The following is a 15751-nucleotide window of genomic DNA, read 5'->3' as shown; positions in this document are numbered from 1 at the left end:
TCAGAGAAGCAAAGGAAAGAAATCCCCTCCAGGGCGGTTCCCTTCCTCTTCCTGTCTGGCTTCAACACCATCCTGGAGTGGGGAGGTCTGTGTTGGAGCCTCTCCAGGTCAGTGTCAGTCCACCATGGAGCTGGAGCACAAGGCAGGCACCTAGTTAGGTGAGACCCTGGCAAAAAGAGCGGGCGAGCCGGGCGTGGTGGCCACGCTTGTCATCCCAGCATTGGGGAGGCTGAGACGGGAGGATCACAGTTTGCGGACAGCCTCAGCTACTTAGTGAGGTCCTTTGCAACTCAGTGAGACCCTGTTTCCAAATAAAGAATAAAAAATAGGCCTGGAAGTGTAGCTCAGAGGCAGAATGACCTTGGGTTCCATCCCCAGTATCACCAAAATAAAAAAATAAAATAAAAATAAAAAAGGGGGCAGCTGGGTCTGGCTCCCCTGGCCCTGCCCCTCCCGTGGGCCCGTGCCCCTGGCCCTGCGGACTAGTCAGCTTCCCCTTATCCGAGACAGCATGTCCTTGAGCCACCACCTGTGTTCCTGCCGGGATCCTGAGCTCTGCCGCAGGCTGCAGGAGGGGCCCGAGGACTGCTGGATAACACACAGGACGCTGCTTCTCCTGTAGGGCTAGCCCCGGTGGGCACCCTAGGCTGTTCTCAACACCACGAGTATCCTGCCTTGTGCATGTAGCTTTCTGAAATGCACAAAGGGTGCTCCTGAGTGCGCACTAACTCTCAGGCCATGGACGTACAAGGGAGAGTGAGAGGGAGCTCCCCAAACCCCAAGGCATTTTCTTAGGGGAAGCAATCAAAAAGAGCAGAACAGCCTGTCATTGGGGGCGCGCGCCTGCGATCCGGTACTTGGGAGGCTGAGGGGAGGATTACAGGCTAGAGGCCAGCCTGGTAGCTTAGCCAGTCTCGGGAACTTAGCGATACTCTTAGCAACTCATTTTGAATAAAAAAATAAGAGCTGGGGTGTAGCTCGGAAGTAGAATGTCTCTGGGTTCAATCCCGAGCAACACGGGGGTGCGGAGGCAGGGATCCTATAGCAAACAGGGCCGCCTAGGGATAGATCAGGAAATGAGCCGAGGGCCCCGCAGCAGGGGCCACGGAGTGGCTGAGCCACGCCAGGTGTCATAGCCAGGGCCGTCTGTTGTGGCAACCGGCTACAGCAGGCAGCGGAGCTGGGGTGAGTCCTGACGTCCTCAGGTCCTGCTGGGCCGAGGTGGGGTGGGAGGTGTCTGGAGGGGCAGCGACACAGGGGTCTGAGCCCTGCCCCAGCTCTCGGCCCAGCACCTGGGCACCACCCGTGGCGGCTCAGGAAGGGCCCCGGGTGGATCTGTCCAGGGAGGCTAAGGGGAATCACAGCCAGGCAGGACCACCTGCGCACTGCATTTCTAACCACCCCGGGGAAAATCAAACACCACATTGTTTGGGACTTTGGGTTTTTGTTTGTTTTGCAAAATAAAACAAACAAGGCAGAAAATCACGTACCTCCAATTCTCAAGAAAACGATTCCAGAAACTACGGAAATTCTTTTATTCTTAAGTAATCTTGGAGACCATTTTAGTCATTAAAATGGCATTTAAGGGTGGCTTCAGCTGGGGAGGCGCACATGCCTGTACCCCAGTACTTGGGGGCTGAGACGGGAGGTTTGCAGGTTGAGGCCAACCTGGGGAGACCCATGGGGCTGGGGGTGTGGCTTAGAGGTGGACCGCCTCTGGATTCAACCCCCAGTACAAAAGGGGGACCTTGCCATTCAGGGGTTTCTCTTTCCCAGCTGAGTTAACAGTTGTACTGTCAGGAATCTGGACTGGAGGAGGGGCGCCTGTTCTTAGCCCGGCTGCTCCTGGATAATTAAAACCAAGGGACATAAAAGGTCGGGCCCAGGAGGGTCAAGGTGGGAGGCACTTCTCAAACCTTCCATCCGCACAGTTTCATTACGAGTTGCTCTTTAGCTTGCAGTTCAAGTTGTACAAGTTTTCATTACAAGATTTCCACGCCAATAACACAGACTGCAGGCACTGCCTTTCCTCACCGCTGTCTATACCAGAGAAAGCTGGGGCTGGGAAGGGCAGGTCTGAGGACAGCGCCACCTGGGGGCTGAGCTGCTAGGACAGAAGGGCACAGGGAAGTCCCCTTCCCCTCAATCTGGGGGAGCTGCCCCTTGGCTCCTAGTGGCAGGGCTCCTCCCAGCAGCCCCGGCGCGCCGGGTGGGGGCACAGCCAGGAGCCGGGTAGAGCTGTAGCTGGGGCAGGTTTCGAGCTGGGTGGACAGACATTTGAGTTGTGCAGGGAGGCTGTGGCAGGAACTTGAACTCCAGCCCCAGGACAGGACTTTCCAATTCTACGCACAGATGGGTTTCCCAGCAGCCAATTATTCCCCTAGGGTTGGACACACCTGGGAAGGACCTTGTTCTCCCACTTTCCAGCCTGTGGCCTTGGAATCCAATGGCCAGGCTGCGCAGTTTCCGGAAGGAAGACCCCACGGGAGCCGGGCTCCAGGCTCGGCCTCCCAGCCCTGCTGGCCGCCTGGCCTCATGGCAGGGCCAGTTGACTTCACGCTGCTCAGGCCACCAGCCCATGCCCCGGGCATGTCCTGTGCTCTCAGGGGCACACCAGGACCCTCGGCCTTTCCTGCTCTCAACACCACCCGAGCTTCTTCCTCAGGGACCTTTGTCGTATGGGGACGTGTGCTGTGAGACAATGATTCCTTGGGAAATGAGCTGTGATTACGTGATTTCTTGGGGTTCAGGAGAGGGGCTGGCAATCAAGCTTGCAAGCTTAGAATCCTGACTCCGTGGCTGGTGATCGACAGTACTGCCAGAGAGGAGACATCGCCTGCTCTTTCTCCCCCGGCCAGCAGCGTCCCACCTGGGCCCCAGAGGTGACCCTGGAGGGCAGCCTCGGTCTTAAGATGCCTGGGTGGCCTCCCACAACTCCCGCGTCACATACACGCATGCACTCATGCTGTGTGTGGTGTCCTTCCTAAAGCCTGAGCCCGATTCACCCTCTGTCTTCACAACAGCGGCTGCAGCTCTTACAGCATGGCGGCCGGCCCTCGCCTTTACCGGAAGAGCACGCTTCCCTCGCTCCTGAACAGCCGCCCACCGCAGGGCCCCCAGGAGCAGGTAATCTTCAGCTAAGTAGCCACATTCAGATGGCAGGCCCCACCTTCCTACCCTCTTTCTCTACTTGGAACTGGGGATGTGGGAAAGTATTGGAGGTCCAGGGAAGCTCAGACCTGGGGGTCGGACTGGGAGGGCCTGGCTGCCGAGGCCTGAGCCCCACAGCCATCTGCTGCCTTCTGCTTCTCCTGCAGGAGGTCTTAGAGAAGAAGAAAGGTCAAATGTTTAATATAATTAGAACTTGTTATAGTAATGTGTAATATTTAATGTGTTTATAAAATACTGAACTTATCTCCACGGCACCCATAAATAGCCCAGAAAAAACTCAGAAATCCAAAGTGCCTTTAAGGTTTGGCTGAGACGCGCCCTGCCGGTGCTAACAGCCTGGGCGGTGATTCCTGTCGTGTGAGGTTGTGTGAGGAGGGGAGGGGAGGAGGGCGTGTGACAGTCTTGGTGCAGGAGTGGGGGGCTTCTTCACATTCCACTGTTGTGTCCTGGAAGTAGTGCCGTCAGAGGACGTGGCTCAGGTGGGCTGGCGTCGCTGCCACAGCTGCGTTGTCTGTGGGAAGGCCACCGATCCTGGAAGCAGCTCACTGGCTGGGAGCCTCTTCCCACTGCTGTCCAGTTCCTGAATGGTGGGGGCTCCCTGTCCTACAGGGCCAGCTGGCGCCTGCGCACTGGGCCGAGGTCACCTGTCGCTAAGTCAGAAGGCCTTCTCCTCTGCTCCTGAAGGCACCTGTGTGAGGGAGTTCAGGGGACCACTGGTCACAGGGAGTGGAGAGTCCAAGGAGGTAGCTGGCCTCTGCTGTGGACAGAGATTGGCGATGGCAGCCTGTTTTAGGCAGCTTTTTTATCCCTGTGATCAAAATATACCTGATGGACAATTGAGAGGAGGAAAGGTTGGTTTGGGCTCAGAGGTTAGGAGATACAGTCCATAGTTAGCCGGCTTCAAGACAGATGTTTTGGTGGTACGGTGTGGCAGAGGAAAACAGAGAGAATGGAAGCAACCAGGAACAAATGTGGTCCCCAGAGCCACACCCCGGTGAGCGTCTCCTCCAGCCTCATCCCACCTGCCAAGTTCCACCAGGGAACCATTCAGATCACCTGCTGACAGGTAAGAGCCATGACCCAGTTGCTTCACCTCTGAACATTGCTGCCTTGGGGCATGCTGCCAACACATGTGCCTTTGGGGGACACTGCAGCCCCCCCAGAGCAGCACCCCTTCTACTTCTGCTCTTGTCCTTGGGTGGTTCACGCACTCTCGTGTTGAGGCCTTTGAAGTTAGAATCCACACCGCACACCTGTCTTGCATTTGCCACCATGGCTGGGGCATAGAAGTAGCGTGTCCAGGCCCACAGGGGTCAGACTCTTAGCCGAGGCGCCTCTGATGTAGGCACTCCTATTTGTTTTTTTGGTCCTGGGAATCAAACCCATGAGTACTGTACACCTCCAGCTCTGTATTATTTTGAAGCAGGATGTTGCTAAGTTACTGAGGCTGGCCTTGAACCTGCAGTCCTCCTATCTCAGCCTACCAAGTACTGGGATTTCAAGCCTGTGCCGCCACACCTGGCTCTTCTTTGTAATTTTCAATTCAAATGATTAGTGTCAGGCGGTGTTTGTTTGTTCTTGGTGGGGCAGCGTCAGCGGTTTAATCCCTGCAAGCGTGGGCTTGCCTGTTTTAATCTCAGAGCTGTGTGCCGTGTGGCACACCTTGCACACACAGGTGAATTTCCCAGTTCAGCTTCTTTGTTTCTCACTCTATTTCGGAGCCTCTTTCCTTAGCTGAGGGAAGAGCCCGTCCTCCAGGTCCTAGGCAGGTTTTCCATCGCTGTGACCAAGCTACCAGACAGATACTGCTGAGAGAAGGCGAGGTTTATGTGACTCAGTTTCAGAGGTCGGCCCGCGGTTGACGGCTTGAGGGCGCAAATGGTGGCTGGAGGGAGTGTGGTAGAGGGAAGTCATCAGTCATACTGGGGGAAGGAGGGAGAGAGAGAGAGAGAGAGAGAGAGAGAGAGAGAGAGGAGAGAGAGAGGAGAGAAAGGAGAGAGGAGAGAGGAGAGAGGAGAGAGGAGAGAGAGGAGAGAGAGGAGAGAGAGGAGGGAGGAGGGAGGAGGGAGGAGAGAGAGGAGAGAGAGAGAGAGAGAGAGAGAGAGAGAGAGAGCGCGAGAGAGGGAGCAGGAGGAAGCAACCAGAGACAGACATGGTTCCCAAGGCCAAGCCCCTAGTGACCCACCTACGCCAGCGATGCCCCACACCTCCAAACCTGGCTGCATTGCCAACGCATGAGACTTGGGAGCATTTAAACCCAAACACAGCACTCTAGTACATCTCGGCTTTCTCGACACAGCCTGTTGGCGTGTCAGTGCCAAGTCAGAGCTTTATTTCTGTTCATGACCTTGTTCCCCACGCGTGATCTGGTGGCCCCGCTGTAAAGGGGAGTACCAGCCTGCTGCCCACATGCAGATCCGCCTGGGTTATGTGCTGACGGGCCCTCCTGGTTTCCTCCTTTATACTAACATTCACTCAGCAAATGTTTACTGAGTTCTTTCTAGAGCCAAGCATACTAAGTAATAAGGGTTATGCCAATTAAACTCACTGGCCACAAATAGTGCTAAATAATTCTAGATAAGTTAAGCATAAGTACTATTATATAAGTATATATATAAGATGATAGGTATATAAGAAGGAATCGAAGTTCAATCCTCAGGACCACAAAAACAAATAGGAGTGCCTACATCAGAGGCGCCTCGGCTAAGAGTCTGACCCCTGTGGGCCTGGACACGCTACTTCTATGCCCCAGCCATGGTGGCAAATGCAAGACAGGTGTGCGGTGTGGATTCTAACTTCAAAGGCCTCAACACAAGAGTGCGTGAACCACCCAAGGACAAGAGCATAAGTATATACGTATATATGTATATACTTATATAAGTACCATATATACATATACACATATATGTAAGTGTGTACTATTTGGTACCAGGGATTGAACCCAGGGGTGCTCTACACTCGAGCAACATCTATAAGCCATTTTTTTATTTGTTTATTTATTTGGTACTAGGGATTGGACCCAGGAGCATTCAACTTCTGAGCTAGACCCCAGCCCTATTTTATTTTTATTTTGGCACAGGGTCTCACTAGGCTGCGGAGAGTCTCACTACTTGCTGAGCTGTCTTTGAACCTGCAGTCCTCCTGTCTCAGCCTTCCAGGTCCTGGGACCACAGGCATGCGCCACCAAGCTTGGCTCTTATTTTTATTTTGAAAGAGGGTCTTGCTAAGTTGCTAAGACTGGCGAATGAATGTCTTACTTTTATTTTTTATTCTGTGGCACTGGGAATCGAAGCCAGGGGCATTCTACCTCAAAGCTACGCTCCCAGCCCTTTTTATTTTTTATTTGGAAACAGATTCCCATGTTGCTGAGGCTGGCCTCGAGCCTGTGACCCTCCTGTCTCAGCCTGAATGTCTGGCTTTGAAGAGCCCCTTGGCTGTGTCCTCGGTGGAGCCACGGGGAGGGCCGCAGCCCTCAGCGTCCTGGCCAGTGCTGGGCACGTCGTGTGAGGTCCAGCTCTTCTCCCCATTCTCACTACTCCTCGCAGTTCCCAATTTCAGTTCCCTAGTGTCAGAGACTGACCACCGCCTTCATCTGCCAACCTGTGTCTTCTTTGGGAAAGCGTCTGCCGACATAGTTTGCCTATTTCTAGAGCTATTTTCTGATGGCTGGCACCATCCTGTCTTACAAGGTCCTTGAACTCACTGAAAAGAGGGATCAATATTCCATGAAAAGAAGATGCCACGGATTTAGAAATCACCAGTGGGCAGCGTACAGACAGCACGGGATGTGGTTTTCTTAGTTTCTCTCCTTTGGTATTCTTGTCCTTAAGAACCTCAGTTTTCCTTCCTTGGGGTCTGAAATGTCACCACACAGGTGCTGTGTACGTAGACAAGGCCTGGTAGGAACCCTGCATCCGCGTAGGGCCAGCGCGCAGGACTCGGGCCTCTGGCCGTGTGAGTGTACGTGCACACCTGTGGCCCTTTCTCTACGTGGAGCTGGAGATGCGGCACAGGGTGCCTGCAGAGCCGGGCCTCTTACTCCACCCCATTGTCACCAAGTGTGGGCACTGTCTGGAATCCACTGCAAGGTCCTGGCCAGGTCCTCTGCCACCAAGGGCACAGGGCTGCTTTCTACTCTAAGTGGGTCTCTCAGGCAGCCGGAAAGAAGCTGTTCTGCCTGCTGACCCCAGCAGGTCCCCCCATGGGGCGGGTCCAGCGCCCCCGGAGCTCTGCTCTCACCAGACAGGGAGGGATGGCGGCCTACGGCGAGGGGCCGGGGCGCTGCAGGCTGCGTGGCAAGGGGCACTCCTGGGCACTGCTCACTGGCAGCGCGGGGCCTCAGGTGCCGCCCCGTTAGCCTTTGCTGTGTGGGGCGCTCACTCTGGCTACAGGCAGAGGCTAGGCTGTGGGCCTGATGCCTGCGCCTGTGAAGCCCCCACTGTGCCCTACCTCTGCCCCAGCTCTGCCAGCACCACAGTAGAGGCCTTCGTGGACTCTCTCTCGGTCCTGGCTTGGCTTCCAAAGGCGCGTGCCAGCCCGAGCCTCCACACCTGCCTCCACCACCCCTCTGCTTTGGAAAAGCGTCTGTTGACATAGTGCACCTATTTCTTAGACTATTTTCCTTCCTTCCTTCCTTCCTTCCTTCCTTCCTTCCTTCCTTCCTCCCCTCCCCTCCCTCTCTCTCTCCCTCCCTCCCCTCCTTCTCTCCCTCCCTCCCCTCCCTCTCTCCCTCCCTCCCTCTCTCTCTCCCTCCTTCCTTCCTTCCCTCCTTCCCTCCTTCCTTCCTTCCTTCCTCTCTCTCTCTCCTTCCTGAAGTGGCTGGTTCCCACACCTTCACTGTGACCCCCAGAAAGAGATGTACGTCACATTCTGGTGCGGCGTGGGCGTATCTAAAATAAAAACTCAGCGACAGTACTTGCCCTCGCTGTGTGAAATGCAATCTCTCTGACTCAGGGTGTTGTAATCCCAGCTACTCGGGAGGCGGAGGCAGGAGGACAGGGAATTCAAGGCCGGCCTGCACAACTGAGCAAGACCCTGTCTCAAAGTAAAAAAATGCAAAGGGCTGACAGAGCTCCCCTGAGTTCAATCTCTAGTACAGTCAAGCAAACGAGCAAACGAGCAAACGCACCCTCTTCCGTGTTATGTAGAATATATTGCATATTTTTCCTGTTACATTAAAAAGTTGCCGTCTATACCCACTCGGATGAGGTTTGGAAAACACCATCCTGATTGATATGCCCGGCCAGAGCCGTGGCTCAGCCCCGCACTGTGTTCTGCAAGCTGGTCAGGAGGGCAGTTAGCTTACAAACGGAGGAGCAGAGCCGAAACGCGCCCTTGCGGGCCTGGCGGCGGTCAGCGGGCCGAGCTGCTCAGGGTCCAGTGTGTGCCGGTTTGCAGTCCACCTACAGTTGGTGCTATTGTGTCATTGATCAAAAGCTGAACATTTGGCTAAAGCTACTTTGACCTAGAAATAAAACAACTCTTTTTACTGATAAAAACTCTTTAGTGTGTTAACAGTTCTCCCCGCCAGCATGATGCTCTTGTAAGACATAGAGTTCAGGGGTAAAAGAGGAATCGGGACGCGGCCACCCCCACTTCAGCTAAATTGTGTTTGGAGGCAGGTATTTAAACAAATATTTATTTTTCCAAATTCCATTATGATATTAAACTTTATCATCAAGATTCACTGGTAACTGAAAAAACAAATTAAAGAATAAGCTCAAAATTTGAACATTTGAAAATATCAAAGAGTTGGGGGAAGTTAAAGAAACCAGAGGGTGAAGAGGCAAAACCAAAGATTTTGTTTTTATTGTTTATCATTGATTCTTAGTTACTATACAAGTAATATATATATATATATATATATATATATATATATAACTATATATGTGTATATAATGTATATGTTTTATACATTAAATATGAATAGATTATATACTATATATACTATATGTATATGTTATAATACAAGTATATAGTGAGTTCTGGACTCAGTTGAGAAAGATGGGAGATGGCCATTTAAATGTCAGTGTAAATTGCTATAAAGTTATTTACTGTGTGTGGGGGGGTGCTAGGGACTGAACCCAAGGGCATTCTATCTCCAAGCTATACCTCTAGCATTATTTGATTTTTTTTTTTTTTTGGTGGTACTGGGGTTCCTGGAAGCCCTTCTACCTCCAGGCTACACTCCCAGACCTATTTTATATTTTTTTTATTTGGAAACAGGGTCTCTTAAGCCAGCACGGTTGGCTTCGAACCTGTGTGATCCTCCTGTCTCTGCCTCCCAAGCGCGGGGATTACAGGCGTGCGCCACCATGCCAGCCTCTATTTGATTTTTTATTTGGAATCCAAATCTAAGCTGCTGAGAACCTCACTAAATTTCTGAGTCGCTGGCTTCGAACCTGTGATGTTATTGTTTCAGTCTCCCAAGTATTGGAATTACAGGTGTGCCTCACCACACCCTGCCTACTTTTTAAAATGATAAATATTGAGCCCAGGGCCTCCTGCATAGATAAACTCTCCACTGAGCGACACCCCAGCGGGTATCACACGGGAATACAGATTCCTGCCGGGTGGCTGCCCTTAGCCCAGGGCGGCAGGGGCTCACTGCCCTCTCTGAGGCTGTAAGAATGTCTTACTATCTGTCTAGCGGCCGCTCCTCTCTTGTTTAAATAATGTATTGTATTTGTAGTTTTTAACAAGTGACTCACTGTGAACACTTAACCAGTCCTCAGGTCGCATCTGTCCAGGTAAAAAATGGTTAAATGGGCGTGGTGTGGGGTTTCAGTTCCTGCAATGTATGGACGTTGGTCTGTGAGGTCAGGAAACATCAGAGCCAGCATCAGTGTTCCTGAGAATAGAAAGTCTTCTCCATTTTGTGGAGAGAGGTGGGTGGTGTTTAAATATCCTAATTATTATAACTGCTTTTTATGCTTTTCTGTTATAGCTGCTTAATTATTTCAACAGCTATGAAACAGATTCTTCATTAGTAGTGTGCACAGGGCACAGGGTCTTCACATTTAGTTTATTAGGGCCCTGGAGAATTCAGTGGTGGCATGTTTTTATCTAAAAATTATTGCCAGCCTATAATATCAGGTCCTGGAAGGCTGAGATGGGAAGATCGCAGTTTTGAGGTCAGCCTCAGCAACTTAGTGAGACCTTGTTTCAAAATTAAAAAAATAAGAAATAAAAAATGACTAGGAGTATAGCCCAGCGGTATGCCCTTGGATTTAATACCTAGAACCAAAATAAAAAAGTAAAGAAACATCAAGGTCAGGCCTGTTTCTGTGGTTGTTTAGCAGCAGACAGAAGCGGCAGAAAGCTGACAGGCAGATCCTCCCAGCCGCCCTTGGGCCGCTGCGCTGCTGGTTCCGGATGTGGCCTCCGGTCCTGGTAGAGGAGTCTCTTCTGGGGAAGAGGAGCCCTATGGCAGAGAACTGTCCTGTTAGAGTCTCCGAGTCTCCCTGTCTCTGTGCCAGATATTGGATCAGCTAACAAGCAGAACTACAGTTCTCTTGAGCTGGGTGTGGTGGGGCACACTTGCAATCCCAGCACTTGGGAGGTTGAGACAGGAGGATTGCGGTTCATGGACAGCTTCAGCTACTTAGTGAGGCCTTTTGCAACTCAGTGAGACCCTGTTTCAAAATAAAGAATAAAGCCGGGCATGGTGGCACACACTTGTAATCCCTGAGCTTGGGAGGCAGAGACAGGAGGATCGCACAGGTTCAAAGCCAGCCACGCTGGCTTAAGAGACCCTGTTTCCAAATAAAATATAAAATAGGTCTGGGAGTGTATCCCGGAGGTAGAAGGGTTCCATCCCCAGTACCACCCAAAACAAACAAACAAACAAACAAACAAATAAATAAAACGGGGCTGGAGGTATAGATCGAAGGTAGAATGCCCCTGGGTTTTCCATCCCCAATACCGGAAAAAAAAAAAAAAAAAAGAACTGCAGTTCTCTTGGCTTGAGTCTGGCTGCTGAGGCTCACCAGAAGGGCTCCCTTTCTTAAATCACTGGTGTTCACAGCACTACAGCTCGTGTGGCCCTGAATATTCCATAGCTTTAGAACTGTTTCCTCTCAGTGAAACAGACAGGAGGACCTGGATGTGAGCCATGGTCACTGTGCTCTGCTGGGACAGTTCTCAAGGCCACAGGCTCCATTCTCTCCCAGCCTGGCGCCGAGCAGGCCTTACGGCTGGCGGCAGCTCCTCCTGAGGCGGCCTGGGGCTGCGCCCGCCTCGGCGGCCTTGGCTGTGGGTGCACGGCTGTTCTAACCTTCCTGCGTGAGTCTGCTTTCACATTTCCTTATTAGAGGCACCCGGTCACGATGAACCAGGGCGCACCTCGTGACCTCCCTGACCGTGTGCAACGTCAGGGACCTGTTTCCAAACAGGGTCACCTTCAAAGTCCTGAGGGCGGCTGGCAGTGCATGGCCAGGGTGGAGCAGGCCAGCCCTCAGCAGTCGGGCCACGCGTCAGCCATGGGTGACCAGGTGGCAGTGGGCAGCCCTTCCCTGCTTCTTAGCTCAAGACTGATCAGGGATTCCAAAGAGGGACTGAAACTGACCAGCCGGGGCCCAGCTCCAGGGGCCAAGGAGAAGTTGCCAGGCTACATAAGCCAGCCCGCTGCGAGCAGAGCAGTGCCCAGCAGGAGGAGAGGAGAGGACGCCACAATGACCGCAGCAGCTCTCGGGCCCTGCCCGCCAAGCCTAGCACCAGCTCGGGCGCGCCCCTGTGGAGCCCCGCTGCCTGCCCTGTCTCCCGCTCTTAGCTCTGTACCAGACCCCTGGGTCTCCCGAGCTGGATTCCTTTTCCACTCTTGAAGACAAAAGCCAAGGTGAACTATGGTCTGGGCAGAGACCTCCTTGCCCCAGCCAACCTGTAGCAGTTCCTATTTCAGTGTCTGTCCCTCCCTCTCTCCCTCCCTCCCTTCCTTCCTTCCTTTTTTTTTTTTTTTTATTATTATATGTTATATATTTATTATAGTATTAATATAATATAATCTTTTTCTTTTTTTTTGTGGGCCTGGGGATGTAACCCAGGGGAGTTCGACCTGCGAGCTACACCCTCTGTCCTATTTTTTTTTTTTTTTTACTTTTTTTTTTTAATTTTATTTTATTGGTGCACTGTATTCATACATCATAGTGGGATACAAACTTTTGTAGACATACATGCACACATCGCCCAGTCAGCCCCCACCCGATCCCCACCCCATTCTCTCCCCATCCCTCCCTCCCATGCTTGGCTTAGTGGTTGACATCTAGTATTATAGCAATTTATCCAAAATTACAAATGATAATCTCACATAACAGTTTCATTTGTCTGATACCAAGCTTTTGATGACTTAAAGATAACATTTCAATATTTCTTTTTGCTTTCTTTCTTACCAGAGAATATTTTTTTCTTTTTTTTAGGTGAAACTATCATATATTTATTTTTCAGAAAAAAATCTGTCCTGATATGGAATATGGACTCTAGATACCCAAAACAATCTCGAAGCAAAAACAAAGCTAGAAGATGTATATTTTCTGATTTCAAACCATATAAAGCTACAATAATTGAAACAGTGTAGTACTGTTCTAAAGGCAGATATATAGACCATTGGAGTTAAATACAAGCCTAGAGCTAACTTCTTCCCTATATTGTCAAGTTATTTTTGACAAGGTTTCCACGAAGATTTGGTGGTGGAAATAATAATCTTTTAACTAAATATTGTTGAAAAATAATAATTACATGGAAAAGAATAAAATTGGACCCTTACCTAATCCCACATACAAGTATTAACTCAAACTAGATAAAAGACCTAAATATAAATCATAAGACTATAAACTTTTAGGAGAAAATCTGGGTCATAAAACCTCACAACATTGAAATTGGCAGTGATTTCTTGGATATGATTTCAATGGCACAGGCAACAGAAGAATATACAAACTCCCTAAAAAATAAAAGAAAATATTGTATATCCAAAGACAATGTAAACAGAGTTAAAAGTTACTAATAGAATTGGATAAAATATTTCCAAATGCTATATCTGAAGGTATATTAATATTCCAACTAGAAATCCTAAAAATTAACAACAATAAAGGCAAACAATACAATTTAGAGATAGGTAAAAGACTAACATAAATAATGAATCTCCACAGATAACCAATCTTAGTTGTCTGTTGGATGGAAACTCTTGTTTCTCTGGTTCTGGTGAGTGTTACCTATTTCTTCTTTGTAGTTAATCTCTTTGAGTATTTTCTCTAGCGCTGGTTTTGAAGACATAAATTCCTTCAGTTTCTGTTTGTCATGGAAGCTTCTTATTTCTCCATCTAATTTGATAGAAAGTTTTGCTGGATAGGAAATTTTTGGCTGGAAGTTGTTTTCTTTCAGAGTTTGGAATATGTTACTCCAAGCCCTTCTGGCTCTCATGACTTGGTTTGGGAAGTCTGGAGTGATTCTAATTGGTTTGCCTCTGAATGTCACTTGGCCCTTTGTTTTTGTTGCCTTTAAGATTCTCTGCCTGGCTTCCACATTGGTCATTTTGACAATTATATGGCGTGGGGATCCTCTTCTCCAATCCTGTCTAAAGGGAGTTCTATAAGTTTCCTGGATCTGTGTATCAACCTCTTGCTCTATATTTGGAAAATTTTCTGCTATTACTTCCTTGAAGAGATTGTTGATCCCTTTGGTATCACTTTCTTTTCCCTCCTCTATTCCAATTATTCTTAGGTTAGCTCTCTTAAGATGGACCCATATTTCTTCAATGTCAGATTCCTGCTGTTGGATATCTTTTTCTAGATTAGAAACTATGCATTCATTTTTGGATTGCTCATCTTCTAAGAGCGAGATTCTGTTCTCCATGTGGTCTAATCGGTTGTTTGTGCTTTGAATTGAGGCCTTTACTTCATTAATTGCATCCTTTATCTCTTTTTGGCTCTCTCTGAGTTCTTTTCGAAGCACCTCTATTATTTCTACAGTTATTTTCCTGATTTGATCTTCTAGAAATCTCTGATTTTCTGTTTTATCAGGTTCTGATGTTGTGGGGTTGTGCACATTCATTACTTCAGTGTTATTCCTCTTTCCCATGATTTCGGAGGTTTGTGCCTTCTCTGGGTTCTTCCCTTGGGTCACTATGGCTTCACTTAAGGTGCTCTGGATCTCGAGTCTGTATTATCTCAGACCCTACTACTCCTTTACTGGGTTGTATCACAGAGTCTCCGACCCAGGGAGTGAATAGAGGCTGCTTTAAACTATGGGGGGTGCCAGGTTGCACGCTCTCCTATGGTGTGATATCTCTGCCACCACCACTCCCTCACTGGGTCAAGTCCCAGGAGGCACAATACTGGGATTTCTCCTTTGTGGCCCGCAATTTGACTCACTGTTCTTGAGTACGCAGATGTAGCTGTACTGGATTCGGTGAATTCACTGCTGCTACCGCCGCCGGTGGCAATATGGCGCCTCTGCCACGCCCTCGGCCATGAGGCTGGCGTATTTTTTCTTCTCTGGTTTTGATTTCCACTCTGAATCCCTGCAGCGTGTGCTGAGCTCAGCCACTGGGAGCTTTAAATGCTGTCTGCGCCGAAAGATCCCGCCTGGCTGTTCCGCATCGGCTCACCTCGGCTTGCTGTAGCAGTCCGCTGAGTTCGCCGCTGCCGCCGGCAGTATGGCGCTGCTGCCGCGTCCTCGGGCGCGTGTGTCTCCTCTGTGGCCCTGAGCTCTGTTCTCAGTCCGCTTTCTCTCTGGAGCCTGGTGGTTTTTTTGTTTTTCTGGTGATGGTGTTTTCTGGCTATGAGAGGCGCTCTTTTTGTGGTAATGGAGATTGGTTGTTAGCGGGACTCTTAAGCCCCGCTTTTCTCGGTCGCCATCTTCCCGGAAGTCCCTTCCTTCCTTCCTTGTGCTGGGGATGAGCCCAGGGGCATTCTGACTCTAAGCTACACCTCCAATCCTATTTTATTTTTTACTTGGAAACAGGGCCTCACTAAGTTGTTAGGGCTGTCTTCAAACTCACAATCCTCCTGTCTCAGCCTCCGAAGCGCTGGGATTGCAGGCGTGGGTCACCAGGCACGGCTCAGTACCTTCCTTTCTGAGCTCAGGCTCCTTGTACTCCCCCAGGTTGGGCAGCCTGCCGGCTGGTCCTCTGGCTCCCTCCTTGGCCCACTGGCTCCCTGCAGTGACCTCACCGGTCTCTGCACACCCCCCTAGGGTTTCTCAGTGTAACTGAATTTCCTCTTATAAGGACACCAGTCGGATTAGGCCAGGGCGCACCCTACAACCTCGTTTTAACTTAATCATCTCGTTCAAGGCCCTGGCTCCAAATGCAGTCCCATTTGAAGCATGAGGACGAAGCGTCAGCGTGTTCACTGGTGGGCCCCCTTCAGCCCGCGGCACCCACAGAGCCATCCTCAGTAGCTGCCAGGCGCTGGGTGGCACCGACTGCCGATGGGCCGCGTCCTCTGGGCAGATGAAGAGCTCAGCGTTGGTGGTGACCACTGCCCTGCGGTGCAATGCACCCAAACCTCCCAGGCACACGGTTTAAAGGGCGAATTCAGGGCAAAGGCAATTCTGAGCCAGGCGTGGTGGCGCACGCTTGTAATCC

The sequence above is a fragment of the Muscardinus avellanarius genome (assembly GCF_963383645.1).
Source record: "Muscardinus avellanarius genome assembly, chromosome: 8".
Taxonomy (NCBI): Eukaryota; Metazoa; Chordata; class Mammalia; order Rodentia; family Gliridae; genus Muscardinus; species Muscardinus avellanarius.
Note: the sequence above shows the minus strand (reverse complement) of the source record.